Source organism: Alligator mississippiensis, chromosome 3 (genome assembly GCF_030867095.1).
Source record: "Alligator mississippiensis isolate rAllMis1 chromosome 3, rAllMis1, whole genome shotgun sequence".
NCBI lineage: Eukaryota > Metazoa > Chordata > Crocodylia > Alligatoridae > Alligator > Alligator mississippiensis.
In genome coordinates, this window is record NC_081826.1 from 211,457,822 (window position 1) to 211,481,713 (window position 23,892).

General features: G+C 43.3%; 1 long non-coding RNA gene across 2 annotated transcripts in view; it reads left to right on the forward strand.

Moving 5' to 3' along the window:
• Nucleotides 1-1,463: 1,463 nt before the first annotated feature.
• LOC106738417 (uncharacterized) overlaps nucleotides 1,464-23,892 on the forward strand; it is a 38,549-nt gene continuing 16,120 nt past the window's right edge. The window contains exons 1-5 of one of the 2 annotated variants that reach the window (XR_001373623.3): nucleotides 1,464-1,581; nucleotides 4,497-4,596; nucleotides 11,038-11,132; nucleotides 12,849-12,943; nucleotides 13,586-13,791. This is a non-coding gene — a long non-coding RNA (uncharacterized LOC106738417). Of the gene's footprint in view, nucleotides 1,582-4,496; nucleotides 4,597-11,037; nucleotides 11,133-12,848; nucleotides 12,944-13,585; nucleotides 13,792-23,892 lie in introns of those variants that run through there. The other variant, XR_001373624.3, reaches the window with a different exon arrangement.

A 23,892-nucleotide genomic window follows, 5' to 3' on the forward strand; every position in this document is an offset into this window, starting at 1 on the left:
GACTGGGCCTCAGTGAACATGAGAAAAAGTCATTTCTTTTTTAATCCTATCCTGGGTTTCACAGGGATTCTCTTAATGAGATTCAATAAGGACTGAAGGCACCAGCACCCAGCCAAATGAAGCCACTCTGCATAACTTGGGTTTTTGAATGCTTCATTTAGGATTTGAAAACCTTGATGGGTCTTTGATAATATTTTGTGTTTTAATATAGGTCATTTTTTAGGAGTCTGAATGTACTTGCTAAAATGCAATATATGCAGAGGCAAGGATTTCTTAGGGTGGTATCTTTCATTGGACCTGCTATGTTAGATAAGCTTTTGGATGCAAGACATTCTTTCTCTGGTTTCTGCTTACAGGAAGTCAGGCACAGCATAGCCTCCTGCATAATTTCAGTACCATCATGATTACAACATCACTCCTGCCCTACCATATATGCAAAGAACAAAGATCTGAAGATTCATTTAAAAAGAGGAATTTAAAGTCTTTGAAGTACTGTTGAGTATTATTATGGCCATGGCTCAGCAGAGCACTTCACAATGTGATACGTTAAGCATACCGTTATTCCATTGGCTTTAATATAGAACTAAGTACACTTATGTTTTTTTTGCTAGATTGGAACCCAAAATTGTTTTATAAAGGTGCCTTTTTGTAAAGGTAGGGCAGTTGATGTGCAGAAGTGTGCTTTCAACAGCCACTACAGACTGGGGAATACCTGTTTTTCTTTAAGGTAGAAGACTAATAGCAAGTGCTCACATAAAGCAAGGCAGGCAAGGTTCTTTGAATAGATGTGGTATCTTTTATTAGACCAACTGAGTAGTTGGAAAAAAGTTCTAGGCAAGCTTTTGGGTGCAGTCACCCTTCTTTAGGCTTAGGGAGTCTCTGCTGGTCTGAGACTGCAAGGAATGAGAGAAGCATAAACTAAAGCACAGGGCATACAAGTATGCTATCTTCAGACATGGACACTCCTGGACCATAATGCATCAGCCATCCATTTACAGAGATGGGCCATTGAACACATTTCATATTCACGGGTTGTTTGTTCAGGAGGTTCTGTATTTACTAACCATGATGCTATAGAGCCAAATACCTTCGGTACCTTCTTTCATTTGAATGTTTAAATAAGTTAAGTGCTTTCCCATAGCTTTTAATTGATGCTTTTTCATGTGACATGTTTCTGCACTAGTTGGCATGGCTGGGAAACTGTGTAGGAGAGACTCGGGAGCAGGGTAACAATAGAGTGCTGGAAGCCAGGACTGAGGCATGTGCACTGGCGGCACTTGAAGGCTGGCTAGCACAGCACTGCCTGTATCTGGCTCAAAGTTCACTTCCATGAACAATGAGTTCACACGCACAGTTTTCAGAAAAGCAAAAATATACAGTCAGATCTAGTTCCTAGTTGAACATCTGTGAAAGAGCAGCAGCTTTTTCATACCCAGAGCATTTCTTCTTTTTAAATGGCCAAATAGATGTAATCTGGGGTGCAATCTCTATCTCTGGAACATGCATGGTCATTTTTACCCCTGCACTTGAATTGTGGGTGCAAATGTGAGTACTTGCACATCTGATCCATTGGAGGTACAGGTAAGTGGATTAGAACCCACAATTTAGAGATTTGTAAATGTGGGTATAGATTTTACAGGTGCATATTCCTTCCCTTCCACATAACAGGAGTGCTTCTTTTAAACAAACTGTTAAGTGAGAGCTGGAAATACTTTGATTTGCATCTCCACATTTAATCAAGTCAGAGATGTCAAACATAATCAGCAATCAGCCTTGTCTGACTTTTGATAATGTATTCATTTTTGCATAATACATTTAAAAATATATAAAGCTGAGAAGTACTGCTGCATTGTGTAATCAATAAAATATATCAAATGGAATTTGTTGCATGTAATCAGTGGAGCCAGATAAACAATGAACAATAAAGGTGTTGACAAGCTTTTCGTGTAAATTAAATTGTCAAGGTGAAAAACAGTAATTGCCTACTGAAGTAATACAGACACAAAAGCTAGGCATCTGGAACATTGCTTTAACAAAAATATATTCTATACTTGTTTTGCAACTGAAGTCTTTCATCTTGAAGTATCCTCAATCATTTTAACTACTATGGACCCTCTTGTACTGCCACTGAAGTCAAATGTAGAAAGTAACTTATTTTGGTGGAGCAAGATCTGACGTGTATATAGAGATCTACTTATTCAGCAGTGAAATGCTAGTACTTTTAGTCCTTGAAGGTGGTAGTTAAAAAATAAAATAGTGCATGACTATATTACACAACAGGCTGTCACACCAATACTGGAAAGAGATCTGCCTGTAAGATCTGTGTGAAGTTCTGATGCCCTCATTCAGCCTTGATGCAAATAAAATTTTGCCTGTTATATGGACACACATCCATGTAAGTTCTAGGACTTAGGCAAAAAAGGGAGATGTTTTGTTTAGTGCATGCAGTTGAATCTTCAGGGAGGATCTTCAAGTAGGCTGTGTGAAAATGTTCAAACTGGAATTCTGCTAAGACCCTGGAGTTAAGTTTGCTTTAGCAAAAAGAAAATGGGGGATGGTTTTTATCTGTTAATTGTTAAACTTGTGCTCCTGATAAATGCCAGGTGGTGGCGTTGAATACAGACATTATTTATTCCACAGAACAGGGCAAGTCTGGCTAAGGTATCCCAGATATGCTGTGTCACAGATGTGACATGCAATAAGAAATGCCCATACAGTCCTTCTCCTCTCTTCTGATATAGCAATCAAGGGTGCCAAATAAGGCTATTTTAATGGCATTCTGAGATGGGCCCCAGTTCCCTGGGAATGGGACTAAGACTATTAGGTTCATTTCAAACACGCAGCTGAACAGCACAATGGGACTTTGTAATGACCAAAAATCATACATCTCCTTTTGAAGATAGGGCATCTAAAGAATCTGACAAAACTGACAGTACTGATATAGAGGAGATTGCATATTACTGTGTTTACTTGAATCCAAGCTGAGTACATGTTGAATGGGGAAGGAGAAAGCTCCTTGTTTTGGATTTCAGTGCAAGGGCGGGGGGGGGGGGTGGAGACTCTGGCCCCAGGGTTAGAGCTGGAGCTGCAGCCACTGCCTCCCCCATTACCTGCCACCTGCAGTCTCTTTTCTCTTCACCTCCCTCATATTGTATCTGTCCCTGCTCCCCAGTGCTCCCTACTGCCATGCACCCTCTGCCATGGCTCCAGCTCCAGCGCTGGCCCTGCTCCAATCTGGGCTATGGTCGCTCCAGCTTTTTAGTAGTGGTGACAGCTCCAGCTCCAAGCCCAAAGCTGGGGCCAAAGGTTATGCCACTACAACTGCTGCTGCATGGCTGGGCAATAAAGGAGTTGACCATGCACTCTGTGCCTAGGATCCGAGTGGAATCGGAGCTGCAGTGGAGGCTAAACAAGTAGGGGTGGAGGTCAAGTGTGGGGATAGGCACCATTGGGTCAGTTTTCAGGGATGAAGGTATGGGGGCAGGTAGAAGGAGAAGTAAATACTAGGGAGGTAGCAGGTGATGGGGGTGGGCAAGGTGTTGGGGGTTCTACTTTCCCTGCTGTAGCAGTGGGGGGGATGAATTTAAATGACCCTCCAATAATCAGATTCTATACATGGAAAATGATAACAAATTAATATAATTTCCATGTACAGAATCTAATTTTTTTTGGGGGGGGGGGTCATCTTAAATTTGAAGTTACCTTGGATTCGGGTAAATACGGTACTGTCCTGAACCTCACCTTCATAGAGCTTGATATAATTTATCCAAATAATGACCCAATCACAGCTATGCTCATCTTTTGAAATACAGCAAGACCATAGGCCAAGGTAGAATGGCTGTAAGCCAGTGTCCTTATTGAAGGTTTTGGAATTTAATATCCAGTCTGCATGTAATTAATTTAAAACTGAATGCAAATATTAATGTAGCACAATATCTATTGGGGCTAAAAATTATTATTAATTGGATTTATTATTTGGATTTGAGTGGGGGGGGGGGGCAGCTGGAGACTCTGGCCCCAGGGTTAGAGCTGGAGCTGCAGCCACTGCCTCCCCCATTACCTGCTGCCTGCAGTCTCTTCTCTCTTCACCTCCTTTGTATTGTATCTGGGCATGCTACAGCTGCAAATATTAATGTAGCACAATATCTATTAGGGCTAAAAATTATTATTAACTAACATGGGTGCAAAAATGATTCATTGCTTTAATGGATTATTATCTAAATATAAGGGTAACAAAAATGTTTAGTCCTGTTACAACCTAGATTCAATTTGATAAAGTTCACCTATTGTTAGTTATTGCACAGAGTTATTTTGTGAGATCCACCATGATTTACAAAAATGTTAGGGAATAGGGAGACCAGTGATGATGATGATGATGATGATGAATAAAAACGTCAATCAGTTGTTTTGAAGTTTGAAGGAGCTCAAACGTTAATTGGAGCAATTTGATGTTTCTCATCTTTGGCCAAAAAAATTACTATCTTTTTATGTTTCAGGAAAATGCCTAGTGGTAATACTTTCCCTTGAAGTTGTACCACAATACTTGTGATTTGCAGTTTCTGTTACCACAACTTTTCTTTTAAAGTTTGCTGGGAGGTAAGAGATCTCAATTTGTTCTTTTTCAAAAGTGCACTAGGGCTATTCCCAAGCTCTGTTTGATGTCTATTTATCCAGCAAACTTCCAAGAGAGCACAATCCACTTCAACTAGACTGAGGTTTGCATATGAACACTCACTTTGTAATGTCAGGCCTGTTTCCAATTGCCTAGCGCTTTAAAGACAGTTAGTCAGAAGGAACAGCTTTAAAGCCCTTAACCACATCAGATGAAAAGGAACTGTATGTGCACAGGCACTACAACAGACACAGATTTTAATGCCAATTAGCTTAAATTTTACACTCCAATGTACCAGTCTATTTTACAGTTATGTAGAAAAATGACCTCTGGTACTATGAGCACATATAGTCAAATTTGGTGGGCTGGATTCTGCTCTTACAATGAATGTGAGCCATTAGTACTGGTGTTGTTCCCGGCAAAGACATTAACCTCAATTATGTTGTAAGAAAAAGCAAAATCTGGCTCATTTAGAATGGACAGAAAATTGTAGCTGGAAAAGACTGTGGTCCCTGTTACCCTAGTGAGTCTTGATTATACCTTGATGAAGGGATATTTTGCACTGTGGGCCTGATTTATCTAAGATGTTGTTTGAAGGAAAATTTCACTTAATGTTTCTATGCAATTATGTAATATAGTCTTTCTTTATGTAATATAGGAAAGAATGAACAATAGGTGACCTTCTGTGAGATGCAGCATAGGAGATGTAGGCTTGGAGAGTGAGAGACCAGAGCAAAACCACTTTTGCATAACTTAGGTTCTGGGGGTTGATGTGGCCCCTAGACACGAGGGTATTGCTGTAATTTATGGCAACATTACACAAACAAGCTCAAAGCATGCTATGCTACCAATGTTCCCATACTGTCCCCCTTAGCAAAATGAATGTTGTAGAGCAGGGGTAGGCAATTATTTGGGCTGTTTGGCCACTTACTGAGTTTTGGTGACCTGTTGAGGGCCACACCTCTCCCTCTGCGGGCTGCAACCAGAGCAGAAGCCTGAACCTGCCCAGAGCTTTATTTTGCCTCTTCCTCACCTCTGTGGCTGGGGCCTACCCACCTGTGACTTTAGTGCATGCCCCCACCCCAAATCCAGACCCAGCAGCTGCCAGCTGTCTCTGCAGCTGCCCAGATGTGGCCAGCAGCATCTAGGTCAGGGCTCCAGGCACAGGGGAGGGGGCATGCTACAGCTGCAGGCTGTGATCAGCGTGGAGGCCTGAACCTGCATGCAGCTGCATGCCCTCCTTCCCACCTCCCCCCACTTGTAGCCCTGAGCTGAAAGCTGCCAACCACATTTGGGCAGCTGTGGATGCAGCTAGCAGCTGCCAGGTCCGGACCTGGGTTGGGATGAAGGCAGGGTGTGTTACAGCTGTGGGCAGATTCATTCTTTCACTTCCATACTGGTGGTAGCCCTGGCTCAGAGACAGAGAGCATGCCCAGCATGCTAGAAGCAGCTCTGGCCTCCCAGCACCACGTGGCTGTCAGAGCCAGAGCTGCTGCCTGCCTGTGGGCCGGATCCATTCACTGAGCGGGTGCACACTACCAATCAGTTGGTAGGCCAGATCTAGTCTGTGGGCTGTATATTCCTTGTTGTAGAGGCATCCTTTTTAGCTCCTGGCTTGAGGGCATCTCTCTTTGTCCAATCCATTGCAACTTTGTCATGGTCCCCATTTACTGCTTCATCAAGGGCCAGGAACTGGTCCCCTTTGATCTTGCAAATCCTTTGCCTGAGTTTACTTTACTTAAGTTTAGAGTCCTCTTCCATTTAGCTCATGACAGCAATGATAATCAGAGTAGCTTAGATTGTCTGAGATTTGGGCACTTTATAAACATCTTAATAAACAGCTTGGCTGACTCTTTGAATATGATGTTTGGTACTCTCACCTGATGGAGTGGTAAATTCCTCATATGTGTATTTGGTTAACTTGAACTGTAAAAAAAAAAAAAAAAAAAAAAAAATCCCAGAGGCTTCACAGCACCTTACAAGTTTAGGGTATGGATATCAGAAGTTAAATAAAAGTAGGCTGACACATGGTGCCAAATTCTTCTCAAAGTCTTAGAGAGTAGCACCAGCATAAATGACAGGAGCTAGTACCTTTTTAAAATTTGATCTTTAAAACCGGTCTAAAATATGAATTCCATTTTCTGCAGTCATCAGTGATGCCAAAGTCAGCATCGAGGAACCTACATACAGGGTTCCAAACGTGAAGACTGGAAATCCAAAGATGAAAGGAGGCCAGAGAGCACTTCTCCTGGACTGTATTTAATTTAATGGATATAGTTTTTGGCTACAATACCGATGAACATTTGTAATAGCTGAGGCAGCTGGTTACGTTTATTTTGATTTGTAACAGAACAAAATGTTGAAACCTGTATCAGTCATTCTGCCAAAAGATACTGCACCCGCACTGACTTTTTTCCCCCCTTGGCTGTTGTCAGAGACCCAATAGATATCTGTGAGCAAGTCTGTATCTGTTTACATTGGCTTTAAACACTGACTGGCTTCTACAGGTGAAGACGACAAGTTCCCACTTGTTGAGTTTGCTATACTTGCTGCTTCTCTATCTTTTCTTAAAAGACAGAAAAATCTCTGTTACTGATTAAGTACACCTGAGGCATTCTTCTTGACTTTTACCCTGAGAAAGGTATGTCTAAGTCACCATAAGCAATAATAAGTGTGATTTCTCCAGAATTGCATCATGTGTTAGATAGTTCTGAGTTCAGCTGGGAACTTGAGTAGAGTCACTGCTGAAGTCCTGGTAGGGCTGCTTAAAAGAAGTCTCTGCTGTGCTAATGTTTCAAGCAGCTGAAGATTTAATTAGAAAATTTGCAGGGGAATTGGTACTTCCAGTCTAGAGTATAGCTAATTAAAGGCTGGCTCAAGGTAACTCACTTTTTAGTCAATCACATGAAAGGATGACACAACAAAGACATTTGATTTTTGCAAACTGATCACAGCTTTTTTCTCAAATTAGTATGAGCTGTAAAATCAAAATATGGATACAGAGGTTAGAGTGATCCCACTGCCTTAATTCTATTTTAGCAATAACTGAACTGTTATAGTTCCAATATAGGCGTTTTAAGTGAGGTTATAGTTATTTAATACCTAGTTACCCTGAAGCTATAATTTGGAATAGAATTTGGTTCCAATTAAAACATTATTCAGTGGAGAATCCTGTTGGCCAAATCCTACTCACTTTTACTCATGTGAAATCAATAAGATTAACCATGTGAACAAATTGAGCAAGATTTTGCCCATGGTACTTGCACCTCATTTTTACAGCTGAGCAAATAAGTCATAGCAAGTTTGATGTCATTTTCTGGGTTTTAGCTCATCATGGCCAGATCCAAAGCCTACTGATATGAACAGCGAGATGATCATCTAGGCCTCTAGGGTATTCATAGATTCATAGATGTTAGGGTCAGAAGAGACCTCAATAGATCATTGAGTCTGACCCCCTGCATAAGCAGGAAAGAGTGCTGGGTCTAGATGACCCCAGCTAGATACTCATCTAACCTCCTCTTGAAGACCCCCAGGGTAGGGGAGAGCACCACCTCCCTTGGGAGCCCGTTCCAGACCTTGGCCACTCGAACTGTGAAGAAGTTCTTCCTAATGTCCAATCTAAATCTGCTCTCTGCTAGCTTGTGGCCATTGTTTCTTGTAACCCCCGGGGGCACCTTGGTGAATAAATACTCACCAATTCCCTTCTGTGCCCCTGTGATGAACTTATAGGCAGCCACAAGGTCGCCTCTCAACCTTCTCTTGCGGAGGCTGAAAAGGTCCAGTTTCTCTAGTCTCTCCTCGTAGGGCTTGGTCTGCAGGCCCTTAACCACATGAGTGGCCCTTCTCTGGACCCTCTCCAGGTTATCCGCATCCTTCTTGAAGTGTGGCGCCCAGAATTGCACGCAGTACTCCAACTGCAGTCTGACCAGTGCCCGATAGAGGGGAAGTATCACCTCCTTGGACCTATTCGTCATGCATCTGCTGATGCACGATAAAGTGCCATTGGCTTTTCTGATGGCTTCGTCACACTGCCGGCTCATGTTCATCTTGGAGTCCACTAGGACTCCAAGATCCCTTTCCACCTCTGTGCCACCCAGCAGGTCATTCCCTAGGCTGTAGGTGTGCTGGACATTTTTCCTCCCTAGGTGCAGCACTTTGCATTTATGTATGTATAGGCATTACACTTAGATTGACCTAACTCTAACCCAGGGTTAGGTCAATCTAAATGCCCAATCATGCAAATGTTCAGAGGGACTAAATTGCCCCTCCCTCCACCCCACCCCCCCCCAAAAAAAAGAAAGAAAGAAAAAAAAAAGGTGGGCTGATTTGAAGTTATTTCACCTTAGGAGATGCATTAACTTAGACTGAGAAAGGGTTAACCTGATCTCTTGAGTGCTGGCAGACACTTGCATCACAGCCCAGAGACTGGGAAAGCCCCACTGCTTGCCTTAGCCATGGGGGCAGTGCCAGATTTAGGCTTAAGCTACTTAAGTTACAGCTTAGAGCCTCACAATATGATGGGCCTCTAAATAAGAAAAATAAACTAGACATTTTCATTCTAATATGACATATATGGCTCCATAGTTATTATTCATATTGAGTTCATAAGTATGTGAAGAAATAACAATAATTCACCTTAAAATTTCATGAACACCCGTTTTCATGGATTTTGTGGATTATTCTTATCATATGCAGACTCTTAAACTGGACATAGTTTAGGGCCTCAGCATGTCATAATCCAGCACTGCATGGGGCTGTGCGATTCCCATACTTCTAACCTTAACTGGGGTATTTTTAGACCTCTGATCAACCCCACTCTGACCAGGCAACCCTCCTACCCTTGCAAACCCCCCAGCCTCCCCCCTGTAGATCTGCCAATGCGTTCCCCTGATCCTGTTCACCCTCCTATCCTGAGTTAATGGGTTGCCCCATGTGGCTCCCAGCAACAGCAAATATCTGTGTGCACCATTCTCAGTTTACATTTAGGCAGCTTGAAGTAAGTTGCATGAACATAGACTGGGTACAGCGAATGGCTGTACATACCCATTTTTCAATGGGTTTTAGATCTGGCCCATAGCAAATGAAGATAAGGAGAACAGATTTTTTCATTGGAACAAACACTTAAAAAAAAAGAAGTTTTGGCAGCCTGGGCTTTGATCTACTGATTTTGGGAGGCTCAGAAGAGACAGCTAGCATATCCCCTTTTGCTATAGTTCTCTATGTTCAAAGAACCAAAACAGAAGGTTCGATGTAAAACTGAGCCCACAGTAACATTAAAGGATTGCATAATAGTTTGTTTTACATCCAACACAACTTTAACTTTTTTTAAAATTTCAATAAACATTTAATGTGTTCTTAAAAACCAAACCTCAGTGTCTATGAGATTTTGTAGCTTTCCCAATCAGAAAGCACCTATCAAGTTATAGTTGTCTGTGAATATTCATAGACGATAAGCTGCTAACGATCAGGTTTTGATCTGTGTACTGTCTTTCTCTGTTGCTTTTCTCAGGTGTCAGATGTTACAAGCTATCAGTGTGAGGTAATGTCTGATGTAACTGGGATTGCATTGGAATCATGTGATGAACTTTAGACTCAGCTCAACCACAGCAGTTTGTAGATGTAACTGTGACAGCTGAAAAGAGAGCAGGATTTTGATTTGTTCATGCAGTAACCCACCTTAGAGCGAGGGTCTGCATGTAGAAGTCTACTGTGGTGGTGGAGCTTAACGATGCCTCTCCGTATCCTCTTATAATCTCTCAAAGAACTATAAGTACCCTGACTTTCCTGCTTGCCACGTCTTGGATATTTTTATAATATGTTCTAATTTATGATGTCACTAGTCAGGAGGGTTATAATATATATTTCATTTTTTTGTTTGTTTTATTTTTTTTCTTGTCTCTCTATTAGGAGTCCTGGTATTATAGAGGAAAACTTCGCACGCCTTCTCGACTATCCACACGCACTCGAGCGTGCGTGTGTGTGTACATACACACATTCACAGTTGGATGCAGATTAACACTTGTCTTTATTTTTATCCTTTATCACGCTATACAAACTTTCTTTACCTTTAAACAAAAGTGGTCCATTTATATCATTTTTTTTAACCTTATCAGTTATATCAATTTTGTAATTCTATGTATATACTGTTCTTGCATAACTACTATCAGTTCGGTCAGACTGAACTTGGTATTAGAAAACGAAGTCTCTTTATCTCTTGTTCGTCTGTTTATTTCTTTTGGGGAGGAATTTTCTCTTCGCACCCTGCCGTATACTTTCTCTTTATTTCTGTTGCTATACGTGTGTACCTTTTTATCTTGCACTTGCCTGAAGCCTTGAATCCTTGTGACCAACACCCAGATGCTGTCTCCAAGCTTGTGGGAGTGGGTCAATTCACTCTCTTCCTTTTTTTATTGTTTACTTTTCAGGGCAACCACCAGCTGTGTCCCGCGGTGTGTCTCTTTGGGGATCCACCCCTCCTCCTCTGAGCTCCACTCTCTCCGGCGTTGTGAGAAGTCTTGAGGTAAGTCTCTTAGCCTCTGGGGACCTCCTTTTTCCCTCTTTTTCTCCTTCAGCCGCTCTCTTTTTTGAGACTCCCGTCTCTTCTCTTTTTTTCTCCCGGAGCTTCTATCCTAATACGGTAATGGCTCCAGAAGTGGCATTCTCTGGCTTTTTTCGCCGCGTCACAGTTTACTTTTTCACACACCTTCCCCCTTAAGACGCCGCTAGGCACCTTTTGTTGTTTATCCTGATCTTTGATGTGGATGGGGTTTGTATCCTCCTGGGTATTCAATGTCTCTAGGGGTTGCGTACCAGGATGACATCAAGATAGGAAGTCTACTACCATGTTTGTGTGCCCAGGCCTGTATTTGAATCAAAGCGAGTGCCCATTGGATGATTCGAGTATTATACATTTGGGTTGTCTTTAACCACTTCAAGGGTGCATGATCAGTAACCAAAGTGAATCTACGGCCCAGAAGATAATACCAAAAATATTCTACTCCCTACTTTATCGCTAGGCACTCGCATTCGATCGTGGCATAGCTTTGTTCTGGTGGGTTAAGTTTCTGGCTAACATAGGCAATCGGGTGTTCTATCCCGTCCACTTCCTGCATCAATACAGCGCCCACAACATAACTTGAGGCATCCGTCTGTAAAACGAAAGGACGGTGCTCTTCCTATCAAGAGCACACCTAAATGGTTGGTCCACCGGCTGTGCTCTAACCCAGATGCTAATGCTGGTTTTTTGAAGTTTTCAAGGAAGGCCTCTGGGTCGTCTTGTGGGGTCATCTTAGGGACTCTTAATTTGACTTGGTGTTGTTGAACCCATGCCTGTTGCTGTATCCATTTTTCTTCAAGTGTGATTTGTCAAGCGGCTTGTTGTTGTAGTAATTGCCCTACTAGATGTAGGGTTTGTTGTAGAGGCTCTAGATTTCCCATGGGGTTCGGTTGTCTCTCCATGTTGTCTTCTGATCAGGCCGTCGTCATTTCCCAGCCAATGCACCACTGTGATGGTGGAGCTTACGATGCCTCTCCATATCCTTTTTATAATCTCCCAAAGAACTATAAGTACCCTGACTTTCCCAGCTGCCATGTCTTAGATGTTGTTATAATATGTTCTAATTTATGATATCACTAGTTGGGAGGGTTATATAAATAAAATAAATAAATAAATAAATAAATAATTTTGTTTTTGGGGTTTTTTTTTCGTGTCTCTCTATTATGAGTCCCAGTATTATAGAGGAAAACTTTGCACGCCTTCTCGACTATCCACACACACTCACCGATATGTATATATATACTCACAGTCGGATGCGGATTAACATTTGTCTTTATTTTTATCCTTTATCACACTATACAAACTTTCTTTACCTTTAAACAGAAGTGGTCCATTTATATCTTTTTTTTTTTTTTTAATCTTATTAGTTATATCAACTTTGTAATTCTATCTATATACTGCTCTTACATAACTATCAGTTCGGTTGGACCGAACTTGGTATTAGAAAATGAAGTCTCTTTATCTCTTGTTCATCTGTTTATTTCTTTTGGGGTGGTATTTTCTCTTCAAACCCTGCCATATATTTTCTCTTTTTTTCTGTTGTTATAAGTGTTTACCTTTTTATCTTGAGTGTACCTGAAGCCTTGAATCCTTGTGACTGACACCACCCAGATGTCGTCTCCAAGCATGTGGGAGTGGGTCAATTCACTCTCTTCCTTCTTTTTTTTGTTTACTTTTCAGGGCAACCGCTAGCCATGTCCTGCTGTGTGTCTCTTTGGGGATCCACCCCTCCTCCTCTGAGCTCCGCTCTCTCCGGCATCATGAGAAATCTTGAGGTAAGTATTTTATCCTCTGGGGATCTTCTTTTTCCCTCTTTTTTTTCTCCTTCAGTTGCTCTCTCTTTTTTTTTCTCTTTTGAGACTCCCGTCTCTTCTCTTTTTTTTTTTTTTCCTCCTGGAGCTTCTATCCTAATATGGTAATGGCTCCGGAAGCGGCATTCTCTGACTCTTTTCGCCACATTGCTGTTTACTCTTTCACGTCTACCTAAAGCTGAAACTCTCTTGTATCTGTCATGTATCTTCCCAGCTTCTAACTTCCCCAGAATACAATGGATAAGGTTTATGTCGGGAAAGAATTGGTATGTCTCACTCAGTCCTTTAATGCTGCCTGAAGGCTTCAAGTTTGTTAAAAGGAATGTATAGAAGCGGTGGTATAACTAGGGTGGGGTGACAGGGGCAACTGTCGTGGGTGCCATTGGGGTGAGGGGGTGAAAAAATTGGCTTTTACTGCGGCTGTGTGGTTGTAATTATGGCAGCAGCAGGAAATTGCTGTTGCCCCTGTATATAGCAGCTGGCCTAGGTGCCCAGACACATTCTTACACTGCTGGGTAGAAGGGAAAGATTCAAGGCTATCTTGACTGATCTCTCTCTCTCTCTTTATCCATTTTCATGTTACTTTTCACGTTATGCCTTACAAAGAGTGTGGGACAGTCAATGGAATGAAATGTCACTTGCAACAAAATGAAGGGATATGCAGCGAGAGAGGAGCAATAAAAACATTTTTCTTGGAAAGGTTTTTGGAAAATAGAAATAAAAGTACTTTGAACTTTTTTCAATCAAAATGAGGCAAAAGGTAGAGCAAGATAGGCATGAGCTCTCCTAGGGAACACCCTGCTTTGTCAAGTGCTATGATGCAACAAAAGTCAATATAAAAATGAAATATTTTTAAATTATATTCACTCAAAACATTATATTCCCAGATGATTAGTACAGGAGAAATGTCCAGGTTCTGTGTGGGTTTTTTTGGGTTTTTTTCTTTGTGTTCCTGTTCCAAATTAGGACAATTCTCTCAGAATAGGAAAACCATTTCTTACCCAGGTCTATGCCTGATGCTTATGATTATGTAACCCTGGGCGTGACACTACATGCACCCTCACCTGAATAGTGGGATCCTGGGGTACCTGGTAGCCAGTAGCCCTGCCCAGCCCCCCTGGGAAGCTGCTGCAGTGCCCCCAAGCGGAGAGCCTCCCCTTAAAATCAAGCACCCTCACAGACAATTCTCAAACTATTTACAAGATTTAATTATTTACAACATAATAAATAATCATTAAATAAGCACATGGATATACCAACTAATAAACCCTCAAGAACTTATTTACACAGTCTCTCACTTGCACACGGTGTACTAGCGGGGTATCTCAGGGAGCGGTCCTGTCTGTGTCCCTACATGTGGCCTGTGGCCGCTCCCTGGTGCTGGTGTCCGTCTCTATGCTCCTGGGGTCTCTGGACAGCAAGCAGCCTCCGGGCAGCAAGCGGCGACTCCTCTGCAGTTCCTGCAAGACAGCTTTCCCCTGCCTTTTGACCTCCTTCCCTGGCTCTGCAGGAAGCAATGTCTGGGCTGTAGGCTGTAGCAACCCTCCTGTCCCACACAGCCTCACAGCCCCGGCAAACGCAGCCCCTCCCTGGGCTTTGCCGCCCCCCACCCCCAGCTTTGTGGGGCTCACCCAGCCACACCGGGCTGCAGTCAGCTCTTCACAGGCTTGGAGTCTCCACACAAGCAGTCCCTGCCTGATCCTGCTGCCACAGCCGGAGAGAAGAACTGGATACTGTATCACTCCCATTTCAGCCTCTGCTGCAGCTTCAGCAGGGCATTCCCAGGGGCTCTCCAAGGGACCACTGTGTTGAGACTTTGGATACGGTCTCCAGCCTGTCTCTCAGCCCCTCTCTCTCTCTCTCTTGTTCTCTCCTGCGGGAAAACTGCTCGCCCCTTTTATCCTAGCCTTTCAGCCAATCCTAGCTCAGGGCCCTTCCCGGGCTTTTGCTAATGGCTCTATTTCAAAACTTTGCTGGGGTTTCAGCACCCCTCCCACTTCCAACAGGGCTACTTCCAAAACAGCTTCACTTGCCCTCAGAGCCTACAGTGTCCCCTCTGGGACAAACTCTGTCTCTGTCAGGCAGCCCTTCCCATTCTGTTCAGGTGGGTCTATTTTTTTAAATGCTGCTACAATTAAAATAGATGAAAGGGGCTTCAAGAATAGTAGTACTGGTAAGTGAGTAAAGGATAGGGTTAGGTGATATGCGAGGATTCAGGTTTTGTTTCCCATGGAAAAATGGAGAAAAATATGGATTTCCCCCTCTACTGGAGCAAACACACAGGCTTCTCATTTTAGCAGAGAAACCTATGTATTTTGCACTTTTGCAAAGAGCTCTTTGTGGGCTAGCAGAGTTCCAGCCTGCAAAGAGGCTGGGAGGGAGAGGAGGACAGTCAGGCAGGGGGTGCCATGTGTATGCACATGGTCCTTGGCAGCCTAGAGAGCAGCTGCCACGGGGAGGGAATTGTGGCCCCCATAGACAAGGAGTTGGGAAGGGATGTGACTGGGGCTGCTGTCCAGCCCAATGGTGCTTGGGGCCTGGGGCTGCAATGTGCAGCTGCAGGGCCCTGGCAGGGAGCAGGATAGAGCCATGGACAGCTTGTCCAGGGTACAGGGGGGTGGGGCCAGCTTCCTGCTGCTGTGTGCACTCTCAGGGGTTAGAGGGGATCCATGGCCCCCAGATCTGTGCATAGGATGGAGGGGGAGGGGGTAGGCTGCCCACTGTGGGCTCAGGCTTCCCACCCTGCTGCCCTCCACAGCCTGGTGGGTGCAACCTGGTGCTGCAGGGCAGAGTGGAGCCATGCAGGAAAGCTGCTTGCTGCTGTGAGGTCTGCGCTGACCTGGCAACGCATCCCCTGTGTGCAGCAGCTGTGAGGGTGGCAGTGTGGGGTTATGCCCTTCACTGCTGCCATATGCAGGGGATGCATTGCCAGGGCAGTGCAAAGCTCACAATGGCAAGCAGCTTCCCCGTGTGGCCCCTCTCTGCTCTGCAGTGCCGCGTCACACCTGCCAGGTTGTGGAGGCCCCAGAGGAGGGCAGCAGGGTGGGAGCTTGAGCCCACAGTAGGCAGTGTGGAGTTCCCACCCTGTGTACAGGCCTGAGGGCACAGGTTTTCCCTGCCCCCTGAGAGTGTGTGCCACAGTGGGGAACCAGACCCCACCCTGCCTGAACCTGCAGTAGGGGGGGAGCCGGGCTCTGCTCCACTGCAGCAGCCACCACCTCCTGTTGGGGGTAGGGGGGTGTGGACCCAGACCCCTGGCTCCATAGCTCTGGCAGCTGCAAGCCCCCCTGTTGCAGGGCTGGGGTGGGCATGAAGTTGTGGGTGAGGCGTGAGGGACACCAGCAAGGCCAGGGGCCTGTGTGAGGGAGTGAGAGGCCTTTAATTTTAATCATGGATTTTTGGGTTTTTATTTGAGAATTTGCAATTTTTTATCAGGAAAAAACAGGATCCTTGGTAATAAGGAGTGTCAGAGCTATATAAAGCCTTAACATGAGCAGAAAATTGCTCAAAAATATTAAATTGTATTCAGTGAGTGGTGGAACTAGTGGAGTGGGTCAAACATACTCGGCTCTAGTGGTAAAAGGTGTAGAGGTTTCATTTTTGACAGGCTGGAGAGACAAATGATAAGTCAGAAGACCACAGGTAGTGGACTTGCAGTAACCTTGACAGCAGTAACCAAGGTATTGTGTGAATTGTTTCTGGGGGGTAGATGAAGAATCAAATAGTCAACATTTTAGAGACAGAAAGCAATACTTGGGTATAAGTCTGCCCCCAACCCTGGTAACCATATTTAAGAGAATAAGCCAATTGCTAGTTGCTGATATTAAGAAATTCCTATGGGCTGGGGTATTTCAAGACTGTGAATTAAAAGAATTCTTGCACTTCTGAAGCAGCTGCAACTGGCCACAATTAGAGACAGGATACTGGAACAGATTGATATATGCTCTTCTGTGACAGAGCAATTCCAATGTTTGTAACACATAGTACAAAGCCACAGAAGAAACCAAGGGAGTAGATATCTCAAGCCAAACACATCCTTGATATGCACCTTGAATGTAATCATCTATAATAGCATGAAAAACAAGTGTAGCAGTGATACTTCAGCCATTCATTTTGTGCCTCCTACATGAACGCTGGTTCTTTTGAACCCTTGTGTGGCCTTCGGTTGTTTGCTGCCTGACTGCGTAGATTTTTCATGATTAATTTATAAATCATCACACGTGTTGCATTGCATTAGCTTGAGAAGCACTCGTCTTTTTAGGCGAAGCTTTGGAAATGGTTCATATTTCACATACATTATGCTGGTGCCAATATACTCTGGGTATGGAATGACATCAAACAAACAAGGGATTTCCTTGGAGTGTGTCCTGGAAACTTGAGGAGTCCTTGATGGCATCTGACATCCTATTTGCCTTGAAGTTAGCTTTTTTATGACATCTTGCCTTGGCTGTACCTTTATATAGTTATAAGCCATGGATTTTTAAGCCATCTGAAAAAGATTAAACCATTTTCCAACCAGCTGCTGTAGACTGATGCTTGGCATATGGATAATGGATAGAGTTACCAACTTGGAAATGTGCTGGAAAATCAGCAAATACCTTTAGATAACAAGAGTGCAGGGAGACTGGTTTAATGGCTAGGTCATGCATTCAGAAAGAAGACTCTAAGTAAAAATACCCTGTGTTCTGGCATCCATGCAAAATTCCCAGGATGAAGAGCTGCCTGCTTGTTGCTTTCAATGTCAGTTTTACATACATATGCCATTTGGGAAGCTATCTTTCTGCACTGGAAACCAGTGAAACTTCTCTGTAGAAATATAGGGCTAAATCCTCAGCTGTTATAAACTGGCAAATCTCCTTTGAAGTCAATACAGCTACTTTATACCAAGCAAAGAGCTCATGAACACTGAAGAATTGATGCTACTGTCTGAACAGTTCCCTGAAAAATGTGTAACGGATGTTTTTCAGTGCTGGCATTTTGCAGTCACTTTGGACAACTATAAATGGCAACATGAAATGCAAGTCAACAGAGAATCAGGCCCACCATCTCTTAAACTAAGTACAGACAGTAAAGAAGCCCAAAGCTGAATTGATTCAGCCTTTGCAGGTTAATCTAAACTGCAGAGATTAAACTGAGAAACAACTGGAGAGACATTCACTTCTGGTTCCAGAAATGCAGCCACATACCTGCAGTGGCTCAGGCCAGAAGGTGGGGGCTCTAGAGTATGGCTCTCTGGCATGTAGGAAGTATGGGCTGTATGTTTGCTTCCTCTTCCTGCTGCTCCCAAGGTCTCTGGGATTTGCAGTCCAAAATTACAGCAGGAGAATGCTGCAGGGTTGCTCATCACTTCCTCTTCCAGGTGCTTCTGGGATTTGTAGTCCTCAATCACAGCCAGCAGTAAGTGTTTAGCAAAGTAGGACAGCTCTGTACTCAGGGGAAGGGAAGTTTAATCCCCCTCCTTGGGCCCAGACCCCAGCCAGGGTTTGCCTGGGTGGGGCAGTCCCTGCCTCCCTTTCCCTCCAACCCTTCTCTGCTGGAGCAGACAGCATAGACCAACCCAGGGCTGGAAAGCATGCTGGAATGCTGGGGGACTCTGATTTAATTTGAACCAAGAAGGGGTCTGGGACAGAAATTTCATTAACCAGTTTCAACAGTTTGATTGGTTAAGTCTGATACTACTTTCAACCAAGTTTATCTTAAACCAGGTTCAGCCATTTTGAAACTGTCTTATGTGCACTGAGCTTCTGTTCTGTTACAGGTTTAAACCAGTTTCTGATTACTTTAAACCAATTTATATATAACTTCTGTCCCTAACCTTAATGAAGAGTTAAAACTCATGCCAGCAAAATTACATATGGGATTTGCTATTCAGTAACAGATAACACTGTAGCCTAATCTAAGTGGTCAAAATTGGAAATTATATTTCCATCTACCGATGAATAAAAACCAAAATCTTGGAGTCGGGCACACCTGAGATGAGAAACCCAAACAATATCAGTAGTAGATGGTGACAGCTGAAAGAGAGAAGAGGACACATTGGTTAGGAAGACTAACAGTATTGGAAGGATAAAAAATAAAGCAAGTAGAATAAAAAGTATAGTATATTCTCACTCCCTTATCAAAAGAGTATGGAGAGATGGTTCTGCTGAGGTTAACTAGGCTACTGACCCCACTATATCAATGCCCTATGAACTCTGAAACATCTTAGCCCAGCACCATGGTTCACATGAAAAGCAGGCTACAGGAGGATATCACTTTTAGGAGTGCAGGAGTTGCCTCAACAGTTACAAAAGTTGTATCTGAGACACTAAATATAAATATACTTTGTGTAGGTTGACATAATGACACCCACATAGCAGTGAATGGAAAAAAAGAAGTAATGGAATTATTTTAAACTGACATTGTTGAAAGGGATCCAAAATGAATAGAGATGATGTTTTCCTTTTAACAGTTTCAAAGCTAAATTAAGATAAGCTTAGATCACCAGGATATTGTGTTTGTACTCAGGGTGTGCAAAATATTTCCATTATTAAAGTTTATAAGAAGAACATGACATCAGACCAATGCTTTAGGCCTCAGAGAGCTTCCATGGGAATTTTGCCATTTACTTCAATGGAAGCATAAACAGGCCCTTGAGAGGGATGTTATGTCAGAAAAAAGTATGTTATAAAAAATCTTTTGAAATGTAAATAGATTTGAAATTCCTATTGTTGAGACTATGAGTGACTAAAATGAAACGCAGTGGGACAAAGAACAAAATAGATCCACTGGACAGACTTGAAGTAAAATGTGAGAGTACAAGTAAAAGGGAGAAGTTTCTTTAATTGTTATTTACCTGAAAAGATTTGGCTGTCTCAGCTATAGACAGAATCATATTGAAGTCAAAGGCTAAGGACAGAAGTTACATGTAAACCAGTTTAAATGATTAGAAACTGATTTAAACCAGTAACAGAACAGAAGTTCAGTGCACATAAACCAGTTTCAAAATGGCTGTAACTGGTTTAAGATAAACCTGGTTGAATGTAGTATCAGACTTAACTGATTTGGGTCAAACTGATTTATGAAACTTCTGTCCCAGGCTGCTTCCTGGTTCAAGTTAAATCAGAATCCAGCTCTGGGCTGGGCTGTACTGTCTGTCTGTGCCCCTGGCTGGGGCACTGAGGGCTGGCTGACAAGGGGGTGGGGGGGGGCAAGCCCAAGTGGGGATATAGCCCAGTCTATTTTGGGGGGGAGGGGGCAGACACTGCTACTCCAGGCAAACTCCAGTTGGGGTCTGGAGCCAGGGAGGGGGGATTAAACACCCCTTCCTCTGCTTAAATTTACTGCTGGCTGCAACTGTGGACTACAAATTCCAGAGGCCCCTGGAAGCAGGAAGAGGAAGTGATGAACAACCCTGCAGAGTCCTGCTGTTGTAATTCTGGACTGTAGGTCCCAGAGACCTTCACGGGGCAGCAGGACGAAGAAGAGAACACACAGTTCTCTGTGCTCTAGCACCCCCTAGCTTCTGGCCTGAGCTGCTATAGGCATGTGGCTGCATTTCCTGAATCAAAGGTAAATGTTTACTTCTGTTTCAAATTAATCTGTGCAGTTTAGATTAACCTGCAAAAATGGAATTGATTCAGCCTGGTGATTTTTGACTGTCTATACTTAGCCAATAAGGCTAACCCCAGTAAGCAGGGAACCTAATGCTAAAATTCCATTTTGGTGCACATTCTGCTGAGTTCTGGGTCAAGCCTGTGATTTCAGCTGTGACTGGATTTTCTTGATTGATTTTACTATGTTGTATCCAATCAGAGCCTGATTCATCACAATGTTACTGCAGCTTTGTGCAGTCTTAATTCAGACTCTTGATATGAATGCGTGCATATGGGTATAAGTGCATGTGGATCTATTCTCTTCCATTTGAATTCTGTCATTTTGCCCTCATCACTGCTGTATCTGAGTGCCTTCAATATAGAAGTGTGACTAAACTGTCACGTGGGTTAGGGGGAAAAATGTATTGGCAACTATTTTATGTCAATGAGTGCTTTATTTGTAGTTATTGGAATCTGACTCATGCCACTGTGTGTAAAAATGTTACAGACTTTCCCCCTCTTTATAATTATCACCATTGTTATTGTTTGAATTAGCATTTTTGTTATCTGTGAAAATTATAAAACCATTTGCTGCCATGCTTAAAGTAACCTAGGAAAGATTATGCATAATTATCTTGTAACCTTAGTAAGTCTGCACAGCTCCACTGACTTCAGTGAAACTGTATGCATGCTCCTTTGCACCAAGTGGAAAAAAATACACAAAGCTGTACAAAAGGAGATCAACAAAAATGGAAACTGAATTCACACTGTGGTACAGGAATCTGCCAGAACTGCAAGGGGAGGTCATATTTGGGGTTTTTTAGCATTGGTAACTCCAAAGACTACAGACGTTGTGCTTTGAATCTCCTTGCCACTGCTGTCGTGGCAAAATGTTTCCTTTTAGATCAACAGGGTGCTATTGCAGAATTTACTGTATGCATGTAAAGCTGAGAGCTATAAAATATTTGCAGGACACGTGAAAAACAGGTCTGCTGTTCCTGTTTATCATGCATACCTGCTAGATTCGTCATCTCAGGTCTCACTCCACAAACCACTGGTTTACACAGAGACTACAGGTGACAGTACGAACTAGACCCTTTTTCTGTAAACACCATTGCTACAGGGAAGGAACTTGTGTTAGCCATCACAGAAGAACGCAGGAAATCCTGGCAGACCTTGCTTGAGTCAACTGATATGACACAATAGTAAAAAAGCATGGGCAACAACATGTAAACTAAGCGGCAACCCATGAAAGGTAGATCAACATCGTAGTGTCACTGCTAACCAAACTGCTCACCAGATTTGTCTCAATGGAAAAATTCCCCAAACCAAAAATGAACAAAAAAACTCAAACTGGAAAGGTTCAAGTCCCCCAAAGACCTGGGTTTTACAAGACCCTTCTGAATGCTGGTATTAATGCACTGAAGACTAGAAAAGCAGCCAGCCTTGACAACATACCAAACATGTTGGTCAATATGGACCCCAGACTTGAGAATGGCTCTTCTGCCTATACAACTCAGGCACAGCCAGTCAAACAGTTCCAAAGATATAGTGACATGCTCAGGTATTAGCATCTAAAGCCAGGGAAAGATCTATTTGATCCAAAGAACTTCAGACATATCTCCCTGCTATGGCACACATGCAAGCTGTATGAATGACTGATACTGAACTGCCTTACCTCATATGTGGATAAACATCTAATCCCTAAACAGGGTGGCTTTCACCCTGGAAAATCAACGAGCCAGATGCTCAATCTAACACAACATATTGAGGATGGTTTTGAAAGGCCAAATCACCGGAGCTGTATTTATCAAGCTGACAGCTGCCAATGATACCGTTAACCACTAACAACTCTTCCACAAGACCCTGGAAATGACAAAAGATCTACACCTTACACAACTGATATGGATCCTTCTTCAAAAGAGATTTTTTTGTCAAACTGGATGGGAAGTGAAGCAGCTGGAGGTAACAGATTAATGGCTTTCCCCGAGGAAGTGTACTTGTACCACAGCTATACAGCATCTATACGAATGACCAACCAATTGCTTTGGAAACAAAACATTAAATCTGTGCAAATGACCTGTGCATAACAGCCCAAAACACTGGCTTTAACCATGTTGAAAAATCCCTAAATGAGACACTCATCTCATACTTTATTGAAAACCAATTACATTCCAACCCAGAGAAAACACAAATATGTGCCTTCCAGCTGAAAAACCATGAAGCCAACTGGCAGCTCAACATTACATAGTTTGGGACCCCGTTAGCCCGCTGTTCAAATCCAGTTTACCTTGGACTCACCCTTGATTTGAACTCTCTCATACAAAGAACACATCATGAAGACAAAAGCAAAAGTGAGCTCTCAGAACAACATTCTATATAAGCTCGCCAACTCGAAATCGGAAGCTCGCCCTTCAGTCATTTGAACCACGGCTCTGGCTCTCAATTTTCTCCTCTGCTGAGTATGCATGCCCTGTACGGGAGAGATCTGTACATGCTAAGCACCTTGCTTCCATTCTGAATGATAGCTGCTGATGCATTACAGGATGTCTGTAGCCTACAGCCTAAACAGCGTAGACCTGCTGGCTAGCATCACTCTGTCTGACATCAGAAGAGCCGTGGTAGCAAGATAAAATGATTGGGACAAACTGAAGATGTGAGACATGTGCTGTATGACCATTCCATAGTACACAAATGCCTGAAATCATGCAGGAGCTTCCTCACCACCACCCAACCTCTCAGTGCCACACCCAAGGAAGACATGACTACAGATGTGGAACAAGAGGCTGAAGAAAATATCTGACAGTGGAAAAACAGACATTCATAGATTCATAGATGTTAGGGTCGGAAGGGACCTCAATAGATCATCGAGTCCGACCCCCTGCATGAGCAGGAAAGAGTGCTGGGTCTAGATGACCCCAGCTAGATACTCATCTAACCTCCTCTTGAAGACCCCCAGGGTAGGGGAGAGCACCACCTCCCTTGGGAGCCCGTTCCAGACCTTGGCTACTCGAATTGTGAAGAAGTTCTTCCTAATGTCCAATCTAAATCTGCTCTCTGCTAGCTTGTGGCCATTATTTCTTGTAACCCCCAGGGGCGCCTTGGTGAATAAATACTCACCAATTCCCTTCTGTGCCCCTGTGATGAACTTATAGGCAGCCACAAGGTCGCCTCTCAACCTTCTCTTGCGGAGGCTGAAAAGATCCAGTTTCTCTAGTCTCTCCTCGTAGGGCTTGGCCTGCAGGCCCTTGACCATACGAGTTGCCCTTCTCTGGACCCTCTCCAGGTTATCCGCATCCTTCTTGAAGTGTGGCGCCCAGAATTGCACGCAGTACTCCA